A 7500-nucleotide genomic window follows, 5' to 3' on the forward strand; every position below is an offset into this window, starting at 1 on the left:
GTCCTCCACCAATGGTGGTCAGTGGAGAGGTGTCCTCTTACATTGATGGTCAGTAGAGACATGTCCTCTTACAATGGTGGTCAGTGGAGACGTGTCTTACATTAGTGGTTGGTAAAGACATATATTTTTTATTTTATTTATTTTTATGGTTGAACTAGTATTGCATTGGTGGTCAGTAGAGACGTGTCCTCTTGCATTGGTGGTTTGGTGGTTAATGGAGACGTTTCTGCTTACATTGATGGTCAGTAGCGACGTGTCCTCTTACATTGGTGGTCAGTAGAGATGTGTCCTCTTGCCTTGTTGGTCAGTAGAGATATGTCCTCTTACAATGGTGGTCAGTGGAGACATGTCCTCTTACAATGGTGGTCAGTAGAGACGTGTCCTCTTACATTGGTGGTCAGTTGAGACGTGTCCTCTTACAATGGTGGTCAGTAGAGACGTGTCCTCTTACATTGGTGGTCAGTTGAGACGTATCCTCTTACAATGGTGGTGAGTAGAGACGTGTCCTCTTACATTGGTGGTCAGTTGAGACGTGTCCTCTTACAATGATGGTCAGTAGAGACGTGTCCTCTTCCATTGGTGGTCAGTTGAGACGTGTCCTCTTACAATGGTGGTCAGTAGAGACGTGTCCTCTTACATTGGTGGTCAGTTGAGACGTATCCTCTTACAATGGTGGTCAGTGGAGACGTGTCCTCTTACTTTGGTGATCAGTGGAGGCATGTCCTCTTACAATGGTGGTCAGTAGAGACGTGTCCTCTTACAATGGTGGTCAGTAGAGACGTGTCCTCTTACAATGGTGGTCAGTAGAGACGTGTCCTCTTACAATGGTGGTCAGTAGAGACGTGTCCCCTTACATTGGTGGTCAGTAGAGACGTGTCCTCTTACAATGGTGGGTATTAGAGTAGTGTCCTCCTACATTTGGTGGTCAGTAGAGACGTGTCCTCTTACAATGGTGGTCAGTAGACACATGTCCTCTTACAATGGTGGGTATTAGAGAAGTGTCCTCTTACAATGGTGGTCAGTAGAGACATGTCCTCTTACAATGGTGGTCAGTAGAGACATGTCCTCTTACAACGGTGGTCAGTAGAGACATGTCCTCTTACAATGGTGGTCAGTAGAGACGTGTCCTCTTACAATGGTGGGTCAGTAGAGACGTGTCCTCTTACAATGGTGGTCAGTAGAGACGTGTCCTCTTACAATGGTGGTCAGGACTCCGTAGAGACGTGTCCTCTTACATTGGTGGTCAGTAGAGACGTGTCCTCTTACATTGGTGGTCAGTAGAGACGTGTCCTCTTACTTTGGTGGTCAGTAGAGACGTGTCCTCTTACTTTGGTGGTCAGTAGAGACGTGTCCTCTTACAATGGTGGGTATTAGAGAAGTGTCCTCCTACATTTGGTGGTCAGTGGATCTGTGTCCCTTTACCTTGGTCCTCAGTGGAGTACATAAAGCGTTAGTTGGTGTCCTCAGGGAGTTGGATGTGATTCTCATGTATTGGCCGTGTGGCTTTTGGGCTTCAATGTTGACCAATACGGAGTCCGGCATAACAATCAGAGGCCGAGGTCTCTAAATCCGATCGCCCTTCACCCCGTGGGCCCATCTCTGGGCTCCCCATTGAGGTTGGATGGAGGTCAGACAGACACAACCTGATACCCCCCCCTGGCCCAGACCGCTCCATAAACACGCCCAATGCGATGACCTGGTTGGCGCTGGCAGAGTGGGAGCCGGGTACCGATTGGCACCGATCAGCACCTCCTGTACCCGGACTTCATTCTTCCGATTCCTCACAGAGGCGTTGTCTCTACAATCACTTTTATTTCATCATCTTCTATGAGATTTATGGAGTCAGGTGATGGAATAAGCGAGCAAATCTTCCGCTTTCAATAAGGATGATAATGTTCAGCGGGAGCGCGCTGTGCGGCGGGGATCCCGAAAATCGCATTGTAACGTCTTCCTGCAGAGCCGACATTTTGATTTATAAGCTGCGTGGAGCTAAATCTGCGTGAAATCTCCGAAAACAAGTCTTGTCTACGATTGTCTTATCGCTGCGCAGACGTTCGCGACACGCCAAGGGAAAAGCGTATTACTGGAAGCCGCTGTTTGCTGTCCTTGAATTTATGAGGGGCGCGTATGACGCCGCTGGTTGTGACTTATTTATTTTAAAAGGGAAACACTTCCCTATGTGGACCCCCTGGAGCCGGCCTATTGGGGGCACCTTTTATATGACTGGAACAGGGGAGAGCTGTGCTATTTCCTAATCCATGAAACCATTATTTTTTTCCAAAAAAAGGCGTTTGAAAAATGATTGCGCAAATACCGTGCAAGAAAAAAAAGTTGCAATGACCGCCATTTTATTCCCTAGGGTGTCTGCTGCTAAAAACGATATATATAATGTTTGGGGGTTCTGATTAATTTTCTAGAAAAAAAATTGCGATTTTTACATGAAGGAGAGAAGTGCCAAAATAGGCGCGGTGGACTAGTGGTTAAAGGGGATGTACAGGTATGCCCATATATGCGCAGCCGCGCCATTCTGCCGAAGTAAATAGTCACGCGGCGGGCGGCAAGCCGTTAAGTCGCATAGATTGGAACGGGTGCCGTTGAAATCAATAGGCTGCGACTTGTCCGCATTTTTGTTCAATTTTTATTAATTTTTTTGTCCAAAGTCGCATGACGAGTCGCACACACGCGCGTGAATAGCGCTTAAATATATCAATTGTACCTACAGAAATCGAAGCGCGTGATTCGTTTTTTTTTTTTTTTTTGTCGATTTTCTATGGTGGATAAAAAATTTTTGGTCCATTTTTATAGATATCATGAGGATGAAATTTGTGGATTTTTCGCCATTATTATTTTTTTTTTATACATTTAAGAGGAAAAAAAAAAAAAACATAAAAATGATTACAATGTAACAATGATCTGTCAAGATCAAGCAGCAAACACTCGCTCTTTATCAATAGAATATTTGTGAATGCGATGGTGGATTTCCGATCGGCTCACGTGCGTTTTGCCCCCGGATCGGCTTTTTCTCGCGGCCCCCGGATCGGCTTTTTCTCGCGGCCCCCGGATCGGCTTTTTCTCGCGGCCCCCGGATCGGCTTTTTCTTGCCGCCCCCGGATCGGGTTTTTCTTGCCGCCCCCGGATCGGCTTTTTCTCGCGGCCCACGGATCGGATTTTTCTCGCGGCCCCCCGGATCGGCTTTTTCTCGCGGCCCCCGGATCTGCTTTTTCTTGCGGCCCCCGGATCGGCTTTTTCATGCGGCCCCCCGGATCGGCTTTTTCTCGCGGCCCCCCGGATCGGCTTTTTCTCGCGGCCCCCCGTATCGGCTTTTTCTCGCGGCCCCCGGATCGGCTTTTTCTTGCGGCCCCCGGATCGGCTTTTTCTCGCGGCCCCGGATCGGCTTTTTCTCGCGGCCTCTCGAGGTCACTGATTTCATCACGTATGAAGTTCTGTTGGCGAGGGATCTCTGGAAACTCTCGGCCGCATTGTCGGGTTATTAGGAGGCTTAAGACGTCTTTGTGTGCGGTAATTAGGCGCCATGGGATCGCCGGCGCACAGACGGGATCATAGGTGGGAGCGCGCCGTACATCCCCCGGTTATTACATGTCCGGGAAGCAGGCTGGTTGCCGGGGAGAATCTCCAGAGCGTTGTACATGAACATTTCCCCTTATACTCCGGTTTTTGCCACCCGCCGGTCTCATCGGAGGTCAGTCCGGACGTGCCAAGGACGAGGTGCCGAGCGCCGTGACCTTGGCGAGTGGCGGCTGGTTGCTATGGGTTACTGCGTTCTACAAACTGCCTGTGTGTGAAGAAATCTGTTCCCTACGTTACATTGTTATTATTTCCTCTTCAATTCCCGGGGGGGCACTTTTCCCCTTTTCCTCAGCTTTCAGCGCTGTCACGCTTTGAATGACAATTACACCGTCATGCAGCACTGTACTCATAGGACATTTTTATAAATTTTTTCACACAAATAGAGATTTCTTTTGGTGGTATTTAATCATCTCTGTGATTTTTTATTTTTTTTGCTAAATAAACGAAAAATAAAAAAATTAAAAAAATTGTGTTTTATTTCCTCGTTTCCGTTATAAAAATTTTGCAAATAATTTTTCTTCATAAATTTAGGCCAAAATGTATTCGGCTCCATTTCTTTGGTGAAAATAACCCAAATCCGTGTATATTATATATAATAAACTGTGGGATATACAGTATATATGAAAATTGATCAACCCCGATGTGCTGACGGCCGATCAAATTTCTTGAGACCCAAAAACCCAGGACAGTACAAATACCCCCCCCGAAATGACCCCCCTTTTGAAGTGTAGACAGTCCAAGTTATTTAGTAAGAGGCATGGTGAGTTTTTTTTTTTTTACGTTTTAATTTTTGTCACAATTTTGGGAAAAATTAAAAAAAAAATAAAAAAAAAATCACTTTTTTTTTTTTAAAACACACTGGGCCAGATTCACAGAATAAGTACGCCGGAGTATCTGCTGATATCTGCTGATACTCCGGCGTACTTTCAAATTTGCCGCGTCGTATCTTTATTTGTAATTCACAACCAAGATACGACGGCATTTGGCTAAGATCCGACAGGCGTACGGCTTCGGATCTTAGGATGCAATACTTCGGCCGCCGCTGGGTGGAGATCACGTCGTTTTCCGCATTGGGTATGCTAATTAGCTGTTTACGGCGATCCACGAAGGTACGCTCGTTCGTCGCATTCTCTAACGTCGTCGCTAGTCGGCTTTTCGCGTTGCAAAGTTACGTCTGCTATTTTGGTTGTGTAACAATAGACAGCCCATGTTAAAGTATGGCGTCGAATTTCAATTTTTTTTTTCGCAAGTCCGGGAATACGAAAGTACGTTACGCGCGTCGCCATTCAAAACATTACGTCGGGGCGACGTCATTTTGCGAAAAGCACGGCAGGAAATTTCAAAACTGAGCATGCGCAGTACGTTCGGCACGGGAACGCGCCTAATTTAAATGGTCCCCGCCCCATTTGAATTAGGCGGGCTTGCGCCGGACGGCTTTACGCTGCCGCAGGTTTACACGCAAGTGCTTTGTGAATCAAGCACTTACGATGAAAACTTGCGGCGGTGTAACGTAAAGGACATACCGCAAAGATATGTGAATCTGGCCCACTGTCACCAGTGCAGTATCGAATCATAACAGGGGCACTGACTGGGGACAGTATGTAAATTATATACATTAAATTTTTTTTTACAATTTTTGTAAAACATTGTGACCAACCAGAGTAATACAGTGTTATGATAGTAACACTGCAGTATTAGAGGAGGTGATCAGGATTTTCTTTCTTTTTTTTTTTTTTTTTTACACATTATGATCGCTTATAGCAGTGAATTTCATTGGTATAAGCAACCATTTTTACTGAATGAAATAATTATTATTATTATTATTTTTTTTTTTACATACGGTCACCAGTGCAGTACAGCATCATCATATATGACTGGTGTACCAGAGATCAGGGATACTGATATAAAAAGTATATAAAAAAATGAAATAAAAAAGAAAAAATATATTTTTTTTCTTGCAATTTTGTATTTTTTTTAATTTTAAATTAATTTCATTGCAAAATTGTAAAAAAAAGTGTGTTAAAAAATAGCAAAAAATTGGTACACCAGCTATATGACACTGTACTGCACTTTTTTTTACATACTGTCATCATATGGCTGGTGTACCAGAGATCAGGGATACTGACAATTTTTTAACGCACTTTTTTTTACACAATATTATTGCTTATAGCAGTGAATTTAATTGGTATAGGCAACCATTTTTACTGAACAATAATAATAATAATAATAATAATAATAATAATAAATATATCTATATATATGGTATATATTTATTTATTTTTGTAAATACGGTCACCACTGGCAGTACAGCATCTTCATATGACTGGTGTATCAGAGATCAAGGATACTGACTGGTCAACAGTATGTAAAAATAAAATACAAATAATAATATTTTTTGCAATCTTTGTATTTTTTTTTTCTTTTTCAAATTTTTTTTTTAACACACTGTGACCAACCAGAACAATACAGTGTTATTTTAGTAACACTGCACTACTCTGAGGATTTTGATCAGGATTTTTTTTTTTTTTTTACACATTATGATTGCTTATAGCAGTGAATTTCATTGGTATAAGCAACCATTTTTTCTGAATAATAAAAAATATATATATATATATATATATATATATATATATATATATATATATATATATATATATATATATATATATATATATATATATATTGTTTTTTAAATACAGTCACCAGTGCAGTACAGCATCATCATATGACTGGTGTACCAGAGATCAAGGATACTGACTGGTCGACAGTATGTAAAAAATAAAATAATATATATATATATTTAGTTTTTTTCAATTTTGTAAAAAAAAATTCCTTTCCGTTCATTTAATTTTTAAAATTGTAAAAAAGTAAAAAATAAATAAAAAATACAAAATTGCAAAGCCATATGATCAAGGATACTGACTGGTCGACAGTATGAAAAAAAAATATATATATTATTTTATTTTTTACAATTTTGTAATTTTTTCTTTTTCGTTCATTTAATTTTTAAAATTGTAAAAAAGTAAAAAAAAAATACAAAATTGCAAAGCCATATGATGACAGTATGTAAAAAATAAAATATATATATATTTTTTTTTCAATTTTGTAATTTTTTATTTTCCGTTCATTTAATTTTTTAAATTGTAAAAAAATACAAAATTGCAAAGTCATATGATGACAGTATGTAAAAAAATAAATAAAAAATTTCATTATGAAATTGTAAAATTGTTTTATTTTTTGTTTTTTTTTACATACGGTCACCAGTGCAGTACAGTGTCATCATATGGCTGGTGTACCAGAGATCAATGATTGCTTATAGCAGTGAATTTCATTGGTATAAGCAACCAATTTTACTGAATGAATATTATTCAGTCTGTGTGTATTGTTGTGATTTACTGTGATTGGCCTATCTGTACTATGTGATCACTGTGACCAATCGCAGCTAGCAACACGATTGTACACAATGAATGACATGAAAGGAATCCATCTGTTGTTTACAATTGTCATATGATCTGCTGTGATTGGTCACAGTGATCACATGGTACCAGCAGTGGCCCGGTACAGTGATCTGTCATCTGGACACAGCCGGTAACACACCGCACCACAGCGCAGCCTGTTCCAGGAAGGCGTCAAATGACGTCCACCCGGAAATGGCGAATGTCCCGCCCGGTGTCTGGTGTGCCGGGAAGATTATCGGTGAGGATGCCGGGAATAATCTGATGGTTTTTCTGGAACACATACATTGGGATGGGATACGTGTCCGGAGTTCCTCTTTATGGGAACGCTCAGCTGCGCTCTGTTAGTCGGATATTTTCGGGTTTGCGGCGCTCGTTGTCTCGGAGCTGAATGGGGAAATGATGATCAGAGTCAGAATTAGTAAGCGGTAATCACGCGCTCGCTCTATGTACCAAT

At 41.4% G+C, this 7500-nt stretch overlaps 1 protein-coding gene across 3 annotated transcripts in view; it reads left to right on the forward strand.

The window, feature by feature from the left end:
* Positions 1 to 7500, forward strand: part of SEMA5B (semaphorin 5B) — a 415290-nt gene that overhangs the window by 208106 nt on the left and 199684 nt on the right. The window lies entirely within an intron of this gene.

The sequence above is a fragment of the Rana temporaria genome, chromosome 6 (assembly GCF_905171775.1).
Source record: "Rana temporaria chromosome 6, aRanTem1.1, whole genome shotgun sequence".
NCBI lineage: Eukaryota > Metazoa > Chordata > Amphibia > Anura > Ranidae > Rana > Rana temporaria.